Below are 18,134 nucleotides of genomic sequence, written 5' to 3' on the forward strand. Positions count from 1 at the left end.
CTAGCCCGGGAACCAGGGTACTTTTCTTAGCCGATGGCGGTCCATGGCTGCACCAAAGTTTTTTTTTTCCTGTATTTTGATGCGCTGAATCTGATTCTCAAATGTGCTTGGCTGTAAAGTTGGCCCATTAATTATTACAAACACTTAATCCTTAACATATGTAACTCACTTGTGTAAAAAAGTAAAAAATAGTATTTCTTCGAGAAACCTATGTAACCAAAAATTTGGGGTGCTGGAATTTGAAATACTTATCAGACTAAACGTTTGGATAAAATCACTTACAATTGATATTTAATGATTTTCTTTGTCTACGAAATATTCCAATTATTCGGTACCTGATAACGAAAAATTGTTCATGCCATCATCGACTCAAAAGAAGCACATATATGATAATTCTGAACGATGCCTCTCTTCTATCCAGCAAAAAAGAATCTTGCCCTCCTCTCAATCCTTTCTCTTGGCATCAAAACTTTTTCATCATCTCACTCGCTCCTTTTTGCCTCCACGATCTCGTCCAACGCTGTATCTCCTTTTTATCTCTGCTCATCCACTAGACGACTATATCCACGTCGTAGGTATACGTATTTTGCGTGACTCTTAACAACCTTTTGGATATAATATACTTTGAAGCACAAGATATAATACGCTGTCTTTCTTTCCGGTAGACAACTCCCTTTTTTCACAAAGGTTGGGAGAGAAGGAAAAAAGCAATGAAGAGAGCAATTTGAGAGCTAAAGATAATTCTTGGTATTTGTGAATATTGTCGAGAAAATGCATGAAGATTAGGAAATGAGAGAAAAATTTCTAAGTAAAAAATAAATGTTGTAGTAATAATCCAGGTACAACTGTAATCATTTGAAACACATTGATGCAGATGAAAGATTGTAAATTTTTCCCTCGACTTTGGCATCCTCGCGTTAAACGAAATAGCTAGCAATCGCAAGAGAATGTAATGTATTTCATGGTTCGTGATCTGCAAAAAGATTCCGATGTTCGTCGATGAACCATTGGAAAATATTTCAGTGCTCACCGAGTTTTTAAAATCACCTCAAAGCAGCTATCGAAAATCGACAAAGGATGCCGGAAAGAGGAAAATTTAAGGAAAAGCTCAACCTATAAAGAGCAAAACTGAGACGTCAAGCAAAGGAGCGCTCACACAGGTCGCAATTGATATAAAAAAAAATGTCACCAGAAGAAAATGTTCCCTTGGTCCTCTTTCATACGCATCATGCAAGCAGCAATGCTCTGATGCTCAGTCTCCGTCGTCGATCAGGCACTCGTTTTTCCACTCGGGCAAAAGTTCTTTTACCAATTCGACGCAAAGAGAAAGAGAGATGAAAAAAGGGCACGCAAGGTAACCTCGATATGCTACGAAAGAGAACTAAGCTGCTCGAAAATCTATGCGCTTTCAAAGCACCAGCAGAGTCGTTGCAGCTGTCCGTACACATAATAGACACTCGAGGAGAATCAGAGAGAGAGAGACAAAGCACAGCTTGGAAAGCTCGTTGCTTCGCGCCCCACTGGAGCCTAAGGAGAGTCAGACTTGCGGTAATGAACGTGTTCGACTTTGGCTCCTCTGCTCTACTCCCTCAGCTTCGTACCACCGCTTGGCGTGAATTCCGTAATTACAATCGGAAACGCTTGGCTGCTCCTTCTCTCGCTCTTGCAAGCTTGCTTAGCTAGACTTTGAGCGATGCCCGAGAGCAAAGGGACTACATAGAGCCGAGTTGCTTCTTTTTATTTCAACTGTGCGATGTTGTTGGTGCCACTGAGAAAAATTTGGGAGACCGGTTCTCCCAAGCGGTGCTCCTACTATACCAAACGTGGAGAGACATAGCTCTCCCGCTTTGTGGGAGACTCGGTCTCCCAAAGTTGAGAGAGCAGCTCTCGCAAAATAGACCAAAAGGTGTGCCAAGTCGCCAAGAGAGGGATTTTACCAATATTTAAGATATTTGTTATCTCAGTATCTGCGAGGAGAGACGCAGCAGTACTTAGAAACGCAAGACTTATTTTGAGATTAATTCTGAGATCTTTTTTGTAAAACCAGTTCTCCAGTAAGTCATACATGAATTTGTTGCGCTAACAGAAAGAGTATCAAATTTTATTTAAGGACCATTGATTTTAGTCTCCTCTGATCACCAGATGCATAGAACGTGAATGTGAAATTGTGACTTTGTATAAATAGTTATCTTTAATAACTTCTCGTTTTTTAATTGAGTATTATAGACAGTTTTAATTGATTCAACACGCATGCTTGCTATATACTTGCGCCAACACTTGGGAGAGCGGTTCTCTCATCGCCTATGTCTTCAAATTTTAGACTACTACAATTATTTTTTATCTTAATCGCTCTACAAGACTACGTGTTTGCTTGGGTTGTTACATGAAGCGAGAGTCTGGGTTACTCCGGCAGCTACGATCGATCAAATGAAATTCAAAAAAATCCATGCAATCAAAATCAAATTTTCGAGCTGGATGACTCTTGACTTTTTGGCCTCGTAAAATTTCCCGAGAAATTTCCTGCCCTCGTATTCCCGGGTGGGAGGGAAAAAGCTTCCTCGAGCGCACGCACTTCCCCGCCCCACCCCCTACTTTGCCCGTATTTGCAGAAGCTCGTGGCAAATATACAGCGCTCCCAAGGTGCCCGCGATCCCCACAAAAAAAAGCAGGCGTGTGCCACATTTTTCCCCCACAAAAGTCAGTTTGAATCGGGTTCACGTCGACGGTCAGATGCTTGACATGCGCCCGGAAGAGGGAGGGGCGAGTTCGAGAAATAAATAATAAAGCGAGGAGCGAGAGATTGAAAGCGCAGGGGAGGAAGACGCAAAAGAGCCGTGGTGACTGCGAATAATATTGAAATGCGCGGGTCGAAACGATATCGAGGCTGTTTTTTTTTTTTTTTTTTTTTTTTTTTTTTCGTTGCTTGGAAAAGTTTCTGCCTTTCTGGGAAAACAAATGGAAAATTCACTCGCTAATGGATCTTAATAGCATGAAGGCAAACAAAGCGCGTTCCTCCCTTTTTGTTTCAGCGCACGTCGAAACAGCGAAATCGCAACAAACATTCATGAAGTAAGGGAAAATACAAATATAAAAAAAAAAAAGGAAAATCACACTCATCGAGGAAAAAGCTCTCTTGTACATGGTGTACTTGCGATAAATAAAAAAGAGAGCTGCAAAAATGAGCCGGCACGGCTGGTGTACATTGCTGAGAGGAGGCTGTTGTATACAGCCGGGTGGAGTCGAAAGTGTATAGAGAAAAAAGAAAAAAAGGGAGAAGTGGTGCGAAAACGCACAGGTACCTATGTACGCATACACGGCCCAGCCGTCGGGGGCTTTTACAGTGATCAGACGCGAGACTTTTGACCTAGTTTACGCTCACGTATGCATACACCCTCCGACGTGTGCGGGTGACACTTGCTCGTCAAAAGGTTACAAATAGCAGTGTTGATTTTCACTCCATCAAGGGATATGTGTTGTCGTCGGGGCGGAAGGAAAAAAAAATGAAAAGCCGTACATTTTCTGCACGCGAACGTCAAAGCACCTCTTTTTTTTCACCCCAGGCCTCGAAGAGAAACGCCCTTGTGATACCCGTGTGTGGAAAACAACGAGTGCCTTAAAAATATTGTCGAACGCGAGTATTTTTTTTCTTTTTTTGTTTATAGATGCGAGTAATGTCGGTGATTAAACTGTTCGATATTTTTTCTAGGGAACTCGAGTATTTCAAAAATGTTGTAAGTATGGCTTGATTAATCAACTACGAGGTAAAAATATTGAGTTTCTAGTTAGCCTTTAAAAAAAAAAAAAAAAGTCTTTCTTAGTTCAAGGAAAAATCATCACATATACGGTAGATCCCTTAAGGTAAAAAAAAAATAAATAAAAAAAAATTCACAGAGTACAGGGACGACCCCACACTCGATTCTTTGCTTATTCCTGCCAATCGCGACTCCTCCTTTTCTCTCCCTCGTATAATCTGCGCCGAGAAAACGAGTTTCAGGGACACATTAGCATGGGTCCCGGAGCTCCTCCCACGAGAAAAAGATTCCTTGATCCTCCCCCCACTCTCCGCGAAAGATGAGTCGCGTATAGATGTACACCCGAATGAAAACCACGGCTCTCGCCCGTCTCCATATCCGAGAGGGAAGGAGATTGTAATTCAAACCGACGCCCCCCCGCGCTTGCAATCAGCCGGTTGACGAGCGACGCGTATCGAAAGCTCCCGAGTAGACGATGGGGAAAATAAACTTCGCATCGGGATCGGCGGCGCAAAGTGGCCAGGGATGACAAATTTGACGATTTGGAGCTCCCTGCACGATATATACCTTATTACAAGTATCAGATCGACTTAATGAAACCGATAAGTCGTACTTACGGGGATAAGTTTTCTCCTCTAAGTAGGATCATTTTGTACATTATGTTTACTCGTAACTTGAAGAATAAAGCTTCTGTAACGATTATTAAAAATGTTTCAATCAAATACTGAACTATAGAGGATACAACTTTTATAACTCGATGAAAAATATTGAATTTTTTTCTTCAAACGTTGATTATTTTGAGATCTCTGATCGAGCAGCTTTCAACTATATGATATATAACTATAAGGTCGCAAATTAACGACAATGTTACGAGTAATTGTTGTACTCAAACGGCAAAACAATCCTTCCGTGGGCAGAGCAACTCCCACTTGGCTCTCCAGTAATTTGCGTCAACTTTAACGTGTTTCAAATGGAGAGAGAGAGAGGGGGAAGAGGAAAACTATACCGCCCGAACTTGGGGGACTTTGATGAGTAAGCACCAGTCTGGATTTAAGAGCGGGTGGATGCAGTAGCAGCGGCGGAACTAAACAGCAGATAGATGGATGGAGATGGGAGGCGTTGTTTACTAATGCCGTTATTGAATCATCTCGAGGATACTATATGTGTATATGTATACAAAGTCCAGGAGTACAAGCCCCGGGGATTAGGTACGTTACGCGGCTGGAAAGCCCTTGCAGATGGAATAGGCGTGGCACTCGGGGATTCTTCGTCCTTTTCGGCCTCCCCCGTCTTTCTCGTACATGTGCTTCTAACAAATCCCGATGTCTATGCCATGTAATCTCGAGTACCAAGTACTTTCATGCATATACATGTACACGTGTGGATGCGCACCGCAAGAGAGACGAGATTGTCCAAAACAATGAGATGGAACACCCATATCGGGGGGGGGGGAGTAATGAGATTCATGCGTGCGTCGGTTGCTGCTGCATTTTTCATATGTATTTTGCGATGGAAAAAGCTTTCGAAGACTTATTGAGCTTTAAATTGTAAATGGGAGATCCAGGAGAAATTTTTGTAGTAAGGATTCAATTAGTAGTTTTGCTCGTGTATTGGAATGTACATTATTGAGTACAAGGGGCGATCAAATTGATTCGTTTAATAAATAGCAATTTACGGCTAAATATACCAAATTCAAAGAACACGTACAATATTTACATACAATATTAACATGTCCATAGAGATATAAGAATATGTATAGTCTCTATATTTATTTCACCAGCTTCGTTGCTGCGACAGCTCCAATATTTTTGACTTCAAATATTACTCATGAGTTTTCTGTTTAAGTTGAATTAGAAAAATAAATGAAAAGAGCCGTTTGAATACTTGTCGTTTTTTAACAAGGGCTATTATAGACATACGTAATTTTGAAACCGAAATCATAGGATAATTCTTTGTAGAAATTAATCCTTATCTTTCTAATGGTGTTAGAGAAATATATATATATTTTTTTTAAATTTAGTTAGAGCATGCAAACAACCTTTTTTTCTTTCTTTAGTTTTTATTACATATACATAATGTCTGTAAAAAAAATTTTTTTCATTTTAAGCTACATCTTGGAGTCACGCATGAACTTTCATTTACTTATATAGAAAGTAGAAATGCACTGGTTGAAATCAATTACTTAATGTATTTCTGAATCGATACTTATTTATAACATGCAATAGTCATAATATGAGTAGAAATATAATTTTTAATTAAAAATTAATCTTAGTTGTAAATTAACCAATAAAAATAAGACAAAATTTTTGTAATTTCATAAATCCATCAAATATTATTGTCTTTTCAACAATTAAATTTGATGATACTTTTAAAGACGTCTTAAGTAAATCAGTACATGTAAAAATTGTAGGATAGTAAAAGGAAAAAAATGATACCAATTTCGTATTAAATTCATAATTATGTACTAAAATTTATCACATAAACAACAAAATGTTCCAAAGCTACTGTCAGAGCTCAAGCGGAGGCTTTGTTCAGGAGCAACATCAACATCTGGTTTTCTCCAACTTATCTCCGTGTTATCGTTACATCGCCAGACACCTCAACTTTTTATAAAAGAAAAAAAAAACTCTCAGCCCTGCCATGTCACGTCAGAAGAGACACGAGTGGCGATAGGCTCGTTAGCATATACACGTGTGCAGCGAGCTTCCGATGCCAATACCACCTACTGGTGGGTAAGCAGTACCGTTAGCCAGCAAGCTTTTTTTCCACGCGATACGCTTTTCTCGAAAGTGCGAGCCCGCACTAATGATGCGGAGCCTCGCTGTACACAATCTCGTTTGCACTCGTGCACTTCAGGGAAAAAGAGTATTACTCGAGTAGCGCTCCGATATAGGCCGTGCGAGATGTATGAAAGAGGTATACGTGTCTGGTGAGCTTGAAACCGGGGGGGAAAGAGCGTGTACAGGGATAGAAGTGATTTTGTATTTATGAAGATGCCTCTGGCCTTTCTCAAGCTGTCTTGTTAGTGGTTCGTACAAGGTTTAGACGTGATGATCATGATTTTCTTTTCTTTTCTTTTCTTTTTTTTTCCAACTCCAATAAAAATTTCTGAATAAATCAAAGACAGAAATGCGCGGTCACTTTGTACAAATGAAAATACAATCATACTATAAATACAATTTTCACAAACTACAACGATAAAAATAAATTAAGTAATTTATTTTTACATGCATTTCCAAGAATTGTGTGGAAGACATGAAACATGACACTGGATGTACAAAGGAGCATGAATGCAACGATGAAGAACTATTTATTATAAAAATTAATTCTAAAGCTACAGGTTAAAACGAAGACGATCGTTGCACTGTTATGTAGATAGCATGTAATTAATTAAATGAAAGATTTACAGAGTAAAATAAGGGCCAAGTGAGATAAGGAGACAAACAGTGGTGCAAAATGGCCATCGAGGTCTATAATAAACTGTCACAAGTGAGGAAATATACCTTGAGTAAGATTCTAGTCTTTTGGGTCAGAATATTGTAGAGTACAAAGGTACTTTTGCTTTTTTTTCTCTGGGACGGCAAAACTGTGACTCACTCGACACACACCGGAATACATTATTCCCTTATGGAAAGATATTGAATTAAGTCCGTGGTGAAATTAGATGACGATTGGCGCTCAATAAACGAGCTCGAATCATTTTATGCATCGATTTATCAACGAGGCGTTCGGGTGGAATCGATTTCTCAAACAATACCCTTTTTCAACATTCCCCAACAAAACCTCGTGCTTCTGAGGTACTTAGTCAAGAGAATAAGAAAAAAAAGCAGACAAGATGTTTCACGGCCACATTATACTCCATCACTTGGACGTTGATTGACCCGAGGCACAGAAAGAGGGAGAGCTAAGGTGGATCGAAAGAAAAAAAGAAAAGCAGACCCGCATCCAATACTCAAGGTGTCAAGGTTAAGAACATCGGCGCACGCGATGATAAAAAAAAAAAAAAAAAAAAAAAACCTAACGAAAGAGGGACACACCCCACTTATCCTCGTACAAACAGGTGCGAAACAAGATCCCTTTCGAGCTAGTGTAATTGTCACGATCACTAGTCTTGAAAAATTCCAATGTTGGGTGTGCACGCGTGTGTACGTTCTTTAACAGTGGCTAGATATTTGATTAAACATCTCGAAAGGGTTGTGCGAGTCAAATATAATTACGAAAAACCACATTAAGGACACTTTATATAATCAAATTATTCAACTGTGTTCTTTCAACAAGTTTATTTGTTTTTTTTTCTCAGAACAGTTGTCTTGACGAATAAAGATAAAATCCTTTTTTTGTTGGATTACAAACAGTTTTTTCCTTTTTTCCAGTACTGGCTGAATCAATGAAATTATTAGAAAAAGCTCGAAAACAAAGTCAATCTACGTCAGTTTACTCCAAAAATCTTCAAAAGCATATGTCTGATTTTGCTGAAATACCAACCAGTCCAGCATGATCAGTACGAAACGTAAGAGGAAAGGACACCGAAGATGTAATTACTAAACTTAAACTCGTACGTTTATATTTTCCGTTCAAAGTAAGCAAAATTGGGCCTCATGTATAGTACGGGACTTAAACTTGCCTGGATAAAATGTACACCGCACCTGTCACTTGTTCAGGGATCGAAGTTGTTCTTGGGAGGGAGTTTTGAAGGGATACGGATGATTTTGACAAGGGATTTCCGAGCTAATCTTGTCAAGAACAGCAACGGATGGTAAAGTTAGCTGCTACCTCGTGGATATGATGGCTGGTGTTGTTCTGACAGTTTCGTAAACATTTTGGGATAGGGAAATTTCATGCTACGCAAACAACTTTGGAAATACCACATTGAAATAATGTTTTATCACTTGTACAGCAAAGAACATTAACTCTATCCATCACCTCTGCAAAACAATACACAAATTTCCTGGAAGAAAAAAAAAAAAAAAAAAAAAAGTGGCTTATTAAATGCCTAATGGACCTTTCTGTGGATAGGAACAGAGGAACCCGGGACTGAACAATCCTAATCCCTTGGAACCTCCACCTCATAGCAAAGCCACCGGGGCTACACTTTGCAACGCGAAAACAAATTAAAAGCCCCCAGAGCGACGCGACGACGACGAGACAAAGAGAGTTCGAATGTAATTAAGAAAAAAGAGGAGCATACGGAGCGAGAGAGGAGCTGCGTATGGAGTATACGGGCATCAGGCAGGGCGGCCGATTAACATGCGATTCTGGGAATCCCCGGGGCCAAAGTTGGCGAGGAGCGTCTGTGCGCGGGTGATAGCCGAAAGAAGAAGGAGAATGATTTATCGGACGATTAACCTCAGGAGCGCGGTTGTGCGGCGTCGCTTCGGGGCGAGACGCGCCGAAATTGTTCGCCGTACGGACGGCGGAGTCTTTTTTTTGTTTTTGTTCTCGCGGTACAAAAGAAACAGCTTAGAAGGAGAGGAAAGGTCATCAGAGGAAGAAACGACGCGATGATGAAACGGACGTGGCGGGGTAATTAAAGCAGGGGGGCGAGCGCTGGACTGCACCGGGTTCTTAATTTTGTAGCCGCAGGAGTCGAGGTGCGGATACACGTGTATATACACGATTAATAACATAACTCTGGCGTGCACGTTATTAATATGATCGGTTCGAGCGACCGTTTGACGTAATTCATCGGCAGTTGCGGGGACCGAGACGAAAGGCCGAGCGACGAGGGTGCATTGTGGGGGAAAAAACATTTTTCGCATTGTGCAAACTTCTATTATTGATGTTACAAAGCTTGATCCAACGGCATCTCTGGATACGCGAGCAAAGAGAAAAACGAAATGCCGAGCGCGAAACACCGTCCTGTACTCGTCTTTCGTTTCCTCGAATTTCTCGGGACGATACATATTAATCAGATGCATTTTCGCATGTGTCGCGCAGGTATTTCACCGTACGAAGCAAAAAAAAAAAAAAAAAAAAAAAAGAAAAGAAGCAAATTGAAGTACTAAAAAAAAAACACACGCCATTTAGATAAGGAGGAATCGGCGCTGGGTAGCGGATCCCCAGGTACTTTTTTTTGTCGGTAATTAAGACCTCGAGCCTCTTCGTTCCCAGAATTGGCCTCCGTTCGAAGTTACGTGCCTTATCGGCTGGTTGCGTGTTTTATTCTTTTTCGTTCATTCGTTTTTTCGGTAAGCGAACCGTCGGTAGAGAGGAATGCAACTGTGGTTTACGGAGACGAGTCGCACCTCAGAGATAACAGGAGTACAGGGAGTGACGCGGCAAAACTCATATTTTTGGGTATGTTTGGGGAAGTGTGTGCGGGTACATAGTCAGAATCGATCGAGTATTTAGTGACAGTTTCTCTTTGTCACGAGCTGGTATTTTTTCGCCTTAGAGCCCAAGTGCAAAGTGACTATACACTGTAAATCCAAGCGTGTTAAAGTACACATTTAAAGCATGTGGTTTAAATTTTTGTTTTTTATAAAATATGTCACTGTTGCATAAGAGTTTGAAGAACAACCAAATCCCATGGTGCACTAAATAGTTAACCAGTCCCATTGAAAATCAATGTAAGAAAGCTGTGGAGTGAAAAACGTGCAGGCTGTCTCAAATTGAACACGTTTGCAAGTGCATAAGATGTGTGACAGAATTGTTTAACTCTCTGCTACTTTATTTGTGTCAATCGTTGAGGAAAAACAATAGTTTAGTTCAATAAAATAGTTCACGAAGCATCGATTTAGTTTCGTTCATCAAGACTACTATAAAGCATTTTATAAAAATGGAAATTTTGATTACACGCATTAAACGTGCACTTTAAAAAACTTGGATTTCCAGTGCAGGAGGAACGAAAGTTCGTAATTTTCTTGTAAGATTTTTTCGCGATCCTTGAAAACAAAAACAGAATGGCAACTGCGTATAAGTGATTCTTGGGGGGAAAAAAAGGGAAAAAAAGTGAGCGATTCGAGAGTCAAACAGGTGCACATTTATACACACACATCACGCAAGAAGAGAAGACGCACGTGCACGCGTGCTTGAAAGTTCGACACACTCGTCCAGCCGCAGCTCTCCAAAAGCAACGTATTAAGCGTTATCGCTTTCGACTGCAAGTGCCCGAGTACCTACTTACTTACTCTTCGATAAATCTTGGCTCCAGATCGAGAGAGTCTTTTTTTTCCCACTCGTATTACGTACGTCTCTTTTTTTTAGCTACCGCTGCACGAGCAAAAATCAAGAACACGAAGGATTAACATGTAGGTTGAAAATTGAAGATTATTATAAGCTATATGTATTAGTCAATTATTGACGTGTAAACGATGAAGCAGCGATAAGTGGTGATTATAATTAATATTGAGCCAAATTTTTTCATTGTAGAATCAGACGTTGCGTTATGGGTCGAAACAGTTAACAAAAGTGGTTTCATGAAAATATGTAACATGGGAAACGTCAAACTCTTTATTGGGAAGAAAAAAAAAAATGAAAAAAATTATGCGGAGCTTTTTTTCCGAAATAAAAAATACAACTTGAGAAAAAAAAGGAACGCTACCTATACACGCCATAAGCAGCACTGTCACAATAAACTTGCCCGCAAATCATCCAGTCGTCGACGTGGGCACACATTGTCAAGAGAACGAGTTACATCTACCACCTCCAAGATCCGTGTACACCTACCTATATAGAGCACGAGAGGAAGCCCGGAAATTAATGTTTGTGTTCCCGAACTCAACGCACACTCACGCGTAAAGACAGCGACCACACGACCCGCGGGTATTGCGTTTATACCCCATACACCCTTAGTGCGAGCCCTTAAGCGCAGACGGATTGTATTCGCTTCCGGCATCGCCGTCGACGTCTCTGTCGTTGAGAGGCGTATCTATCAGCGCGTACAAAAACTTGCACAATTACTATATACATAGCTGCGATCGCGAGAGACATCAGAGCAGAGCTAGCTGTATCACGTATATTATGTGCATGTCGTAACGGAGCGTCCGGTGTCAAATGGCACGCATCCCTCGGAATACATACATATACTCTGAGTGGATATACATATAAAGTATACAGGGGTACATGTTGTCCAAACACCCTCTCCATTAAAATTATTGCTCCACCCCGTGTTTGCACGTATTATACGTGTATTTGCGGCTAGTCGCGGGATAATGATACGGTATCGTTCAATTATTTGAGATACAAATGCCTCGTAACAATATTGCGTCTCTGTATCATATCCGTCCAGTGTTCTGTGACATGCAGACTTATTGTTTAGAATTATTTCAAAACACATTCAATAGTATAGAGAAAGATTTAATTCCAGGACGATCAAAAGCGAAAAATCGATTACCAGATCTGTCCTTTACAGATAAACGGAGGCCCGACAGGTTCAACGATTCCAACAGGTCACAGCTGATACGAAGGGGCTCAGGTGTCCATCGCAAACCTAATCCGTATTAGGAGAGACAAATCGCGTATTATTTGTTTGTCGTTGACAATCGGCGGTGCGTCTGCCCACACGCGTGAGCGTCATTTACGACCCTCATCGTCTATGGCACTTGCTCGAGCCGTAGTAACATCCGCTCCAACGACAAACGCGGCAATTTCGCGCGTGTGATTTACGCAACCCACTCGGGATGGATTCTCATGTGTGCGCGTACACACAGGTGCATATTGTATGATATAATAATGGCACGTTTGGGGTATGGTTTCGCTGGAATATGTGTCGGAATGGCCTCCCTCCCGATTTCGTGTAAAACGACGATCCTCGTCGTTGTTCCGAGGGAAAATCAAAGTGCAGTTGATGATGATGGAACGAGAGTGGAAATTTGCAAAATGCAAAGAGAGAGAGAGAGAGCCAATAAAAGCGCGATTTTGCACTTCATTCGATGTAACCGGGACAGTTAAAGAACATTTCTCTATTTACGCATCAGTCCATCGATTATATTGTTTGAGAGGAATTGCCGAGTTTTAGAAACAATTGATTTTTCTGTATTATAAATGCTTCCCTCATAATTTTGTTATCAAACTTGTTATTCCCAAAGAAATTGGCGTGGTTGCTTTTTTTACAGGGATATTTTAATATCGATGCATTTTTCCGATCATTTGAAAACGGTTGTTTTTTCAACGATTATTATTTTTAGTCGTTTTTAAATACACCTCTCCGATCCCTATAGACGACAAATTAGGTTGAAAATAATATTTAGAAGTAAACGTCAAAACCATAGTTTCGGCGAACTGATAAAATGTTTAAAGCAAATAAAAACACTTAACAAATGTATTCCACTAGTGAAAACCGATTAAGGGCGATTGTTAATATTTAGGGGCATTGGGAAATACGTAATGAAAACAAGTCGTCGTTGTCGTCATCTATTCCATCAGCATCGGAAAAAAGCTCGTCACCATTTTTATAAATAACATTGAAACACTGCCGTTTTTTAATTTTATACATATGTTCACGTTTCAATGCACCAGCACCAATTTCCGTGCCAAATTAATAGAGAAAACCCGACGAACTCCCGTTCCATCTGCATGAGCTCAATTTTCGCGTGTGTACCTACGTGTGTCTCTCTGCGCACGTATGCATCGCAGCGTTGTACTAAATTGAAAAAGTGCTAAGCTCGAATGTACGAAAGGGAAAAATTGGATGAGCTATGCGTGAGGACAATTATAGCTGGATGGGCATGTACGTGAATCTATATTTAGATGGGAAGCCAGTTTAATTTTTCAGCTGCGCAATGTCTATATTAAAAATAAAACTTTGTTTGATTAGTGCTGGGTTCAAATTAAAGAAGACACATAAAAAATTGCCACAAATTGTTATTCCCTCACTACATGATCTCGTATATATTTTTTATTTGTTCAATGTGTGGGCACTTTTTCTGAAAAGCAAAAGAACATTGGCGCATCTGATAGTAATAATATCCTGTTGAATAAAATCGGCTAGAAAATTGAGGATAGAGAGTTTTTGTGTCAATTAAAACACAATAAAAAAGCTTTCGCTGAACACGATAAAATCAAAGTCCTCCCTTTGTTTTTGACTTCGACTCCTGCAACACATGCAAACTCGAGAATTCAGGAAAAACTATTCGCCAAATTTATTCTCAAGTCCTTATTCTTATAAAAAAAACGTGAAAAGTATCAGCGAGAGAGAGAGAGTCAAAGCACGACGACGGCGAGATGTCACGTTCGATGGGACCGCAATAGCACGCACACTCGACCTCGATTGCCCTGTGAAACTCGAATAGGGCCACATACGGCGAGAGGCGGAAAAGCATAGGCAGGGGAAATAATGATAGGTTCTCGACAGCTCAATATCGCATTTAACACTGGAACAGCAATGGCTTCGTAGTCAATGTACGTACACTCGATACTCTAACCACTATACCTTCCCCTTGTCTGCTTGCATGCACGCTTATTTTTTTACCCATGTACGTGTGTATATTCGGTGAAATTAAACCACACATCTTTTTTCCGACATTTAAACGCTAGAAGACCTGCAAATTAGCACTGTGGTTTTATATCGAGTAATGGGGTTCATTCGACATGTATATTAAATTTGTGTTATACCTTTACATGAAACTAGTTATTAACAAAAAATAATAAATATCCGATTTTTCTAGCATACATAGCCATTTGCACGGTTGCGTTGCAGAAATATGTGTTTCTACTGCAGTAAATATATGTACATAGCTGAAATAGAGGGGGAATATCCCTCGCTCCGTTTTAACGACAAATGCAAATGCTTGTATGTATGCTTGTATATATGCTACGTACATACAACTATAGTTGTTTCTTTGTAATCCGTATTTTACCCAGGCTATAACATAATCCTCGCGTATATGGCTTTGGACGTGTTGAAATGGTCGAATATCGCAAGAACTATACTTGTCATCGAACTTCAACGCTAAAGCAACGAAATGCTGGTAATGAATTGAAAATATTTGCCGTCGATCGCTTTTTAGTGAAATTTTTTTTTTTTTTTTAATATTGTATAAATGCGGTAATGTATTGAAACGACATTTAAAAAAGTAGAATAATTTTTGCTGCTGTAGGCAAGTTATTTGAATGGACTAAGAGAAAAAAAAATTGTTATTAAATTAATTTTACCTATAAGATTTGGTTGCTTATAGTGATTCAAATAAAACTCTTGTACAAATGATCAATGTACAAACAGATAAGAACAAATCTTATAAATTGTAGTACCATACGTAGTTTTTCAACAAAAATTTACTTAACTACAGATCTTTTGTGTTTACAACAAATTTTTTGTAGCACCTACCTTATTTTAGTTTATGGTTAATCCTTACATGAACAACAATTAAAGTTTTAAGGAAATGTATTTGACAAAAAAACAAAATGTTAAATGTACAAAATTCAACTAACAGTAATATTCACGTAGATTTCCTCTGTCCCTTTGTCGACACTCCACCTCAACTAAGCTCTGGTATACTGCAATCGATGGTAAGCTTTGCGAAAAAATAAAATAAAAGAGTTTCTCCGTGATCCTGTACGACCAGCTGTTGCGTTAGAGGATAAGTCGTCACCTGGACTTTTTTGGGGCTGACGCGTGTCATTGGACTACATATTTTATTTTTCTCTTATTCTCACTCCCCCTTCCTCCCCTCGAGATCTTTTCTTTGTCGGATGGTTGTGCTTCACTCTTACGAGTGTATTTCGCACGTAACAATAAAATGATCAGGGCAAAACTTTTTCGAGGGTAAATGTTTGATACGCACAATACTTGGGCGGTCAGTGTATTCGCGTTTTGATTTAATCGTTAAATATCATAATAAAAGCAAAAAATGTTTTCTCAGTCATTCATTGTATTATTAAATTGTCTTATTATTTTTACCATAGTTATAATCGAAAAATTACAAATGAATATTTTATGTCCCCTATAATGTTTGTTGCTTTATTATAATGATGAAAATAAGTTTCAAATAAAAAACTATCACAAGAAAAAAAAGAAAAATTTAATAGATAAAACGAGAAAAAAGTTTTTAAAAAAGGGGATTTATCGCCATCGAATCGCAATGGAGATGGAAAATGTCAGAAACATTTACCCTGCTTGTATACGTGCAAGTTGCCTGTATATGTGCCTTTGAATCGGCCCCTTTCACTTTATCACAGGAAGTCGAGGGTTAGATCCTTTTGGTCCTTTGATCCTCGTAGGGACATCGTCGACGTCTTACTCTCTATATTGATGGAAGAAATACTCGGCTTTTCATGAAGCAGCAATAATTTCAGCAATTTCCTCTTCTCAGTCCTTAAGATTGCGTTTGAGTTTAAAATATTCCCATACCTCCCTAAGTAACAAGAAATTCATGATAACCAGTATTGTTTAGTACACTAAAAAAACTCTTGGTAAATCAATGAGCTAAAAACCAATACAGATTTATAGTATAATAGTAGTACAATGTAAAGGTAGGGCAAGAAAAATCAAATGCCCTTCTGAGCCACAGCAATAAAATCATACATTTCCTTCACCCTTCGTGCTTCGCAAGGCAAAATTGATTATGTACCTGAAGCGTTCTTTAGCCAAATTCGATTTCCCATCGTATACTCGGTTACGACCGCTGCTCGTATAGTATAACAGATATACAAGTCTAGTCCTCGAGGGACACGCCGCGCGGGATTTCGATGCAATTCAGGCTTCATTTTGAGGGGTGAAATTGTTGTACCACCCGAGCTATTGATCTTTCAGGGTACAGGAAGTATATGGTTTCTGAGTACATTTTATTGAGATGAAAATTGATAACATTTTTTCATGGAAAAACGATAATTTTTTGCAAAATCTAAAAGGTCTTTGTAATAATTTTTTTAGTGGATTATCCAAAATATTCGTGGAAATTGAGGTAAAATTTTAATCATCGCATCAGTTTTGCTAATTAAACAATAAAATTGTTGTACAGCACAGTAATATCAACGATCCGTTCACTTATAATTGCCCAACAACGAGCACTTGGGCTGTCAAAATAATGATGCGTACGGTAATGATGAGGATGGACGCAGGTAACAGTTCACGAATATCCAATTAAGGTCATTTAATTAACGACGTTTAATCATCACATTATCTTTCAATCACGGAGATGCTCGACTAGCCTCTTTGATTATGCGTTAATTAATCTGCAAAATTTGTACGAATATAAACACGTGTAAAAAAAATAATTAAAAAATCACGCACGTATCTCTTGTTTTGCACGGACGATGAACAATCGCACAATACCGTATAATTCATAGCATGAAATTTTGTTCTGAAAAAAAGTCGACTAAGCACCCAATGGAGCTCCTTGTAAGCACGCAGTGAGTATTACTTACGTTAAACCTAGACGTTTTCTTAACGCGAAACCGATCTGATCCACAAGTTGGTAACATCGTCGAAAAGTACACATTACACGTGTACGCGTGAATTTCAGTGCACCCATTCATAAGGTTAAAAAAAAAAAAAAAAAAAAAATCCACCGATCACTTACACCCGTGTAACAGCAACAGAAAGAGCATAGCCGTAAAATCCCTCGCGCTGAAACCTATACCCATATCAGACAATAACAGCTCGGCCGGCGTAACGAGCAGCAGACCGTGCGTACCCCTTACCCTCGACTTGTTCTCGAGAAAAGCGCCGGCAATATATACTTATACTTGCTATCCATACGTGAAGTGGTATACATGGATACACGTATTGCTTTTTTTTTTTTTTCTTTTTTTTCTACGTGTACGTCTAGGTATTCCTTGTACAGTTACCGCTGCAGTTACTGCTGGCTGTCGAAATAAAAAGAAACAGATCGCTTACGCTGGTTTGGGCGCGAACTATACGCGTAAGAATATACACGTAGAGGTTCGATGTACAAACAAACGTGCGAGGCCGAGGAGTAGGCGCGCGAGCGTGTGTTTGTCTATATTACAAAGGAAGAGGGACCCAATGTGGGTATGGATACAAAACATCGGTAATGTATAGGTGCTTGCAGGGGAGGCAGATGTTCATGGATGTACGTACGAGGAGGCAGAAAGATAATGATAATTGTTTTCCATTAACTTGTTCAAAAAGAACAAAAAGTTGGATTTTTTAAGGATTCGTAAATTTTATCGGCTGTATGCACTTACAGGGAGCTACAGTGAATATTTAAAAGGTTGGGAATGTAAAAAACTGATGAATTTTGTATAATTTCGCGGCTTGTAGAGGTTCATAAAAATTTTTCCCGACAAAAATTGCGGAATTCGAAACCACTGAGTTTCAACTATGAAAATGAAGCTGCTCGTGAAACTTGATATCAAAAAGATGTAAAAATTACGAGATGATAAAAATACATACAGAACGTAGTGATCTTAATATGACCAAAGTGAAGGAAAGAGTCATTTTTCAATGAAACCTGCTCACAGTTAGATCATCAAGTAGTA

This window comes from Copidosoma floridanum, unplaced genomic scaffold (genome assembly GCF_036245765.1).
Source record: "Copidosoma floridanum isolate Cflo_tuat_1 unplaced genomic scaffold, Cflo_Japanese_pri ptg000006l, whole genome shotgun sequence".
In the NCBI taxonomy this organism is placed as follows: Eukaryota; Metazoa; Arthropoda; class Insecta; order Hymenoptera; family Encyrtidae; genus Copidosoma; species Copidosoma floridanum.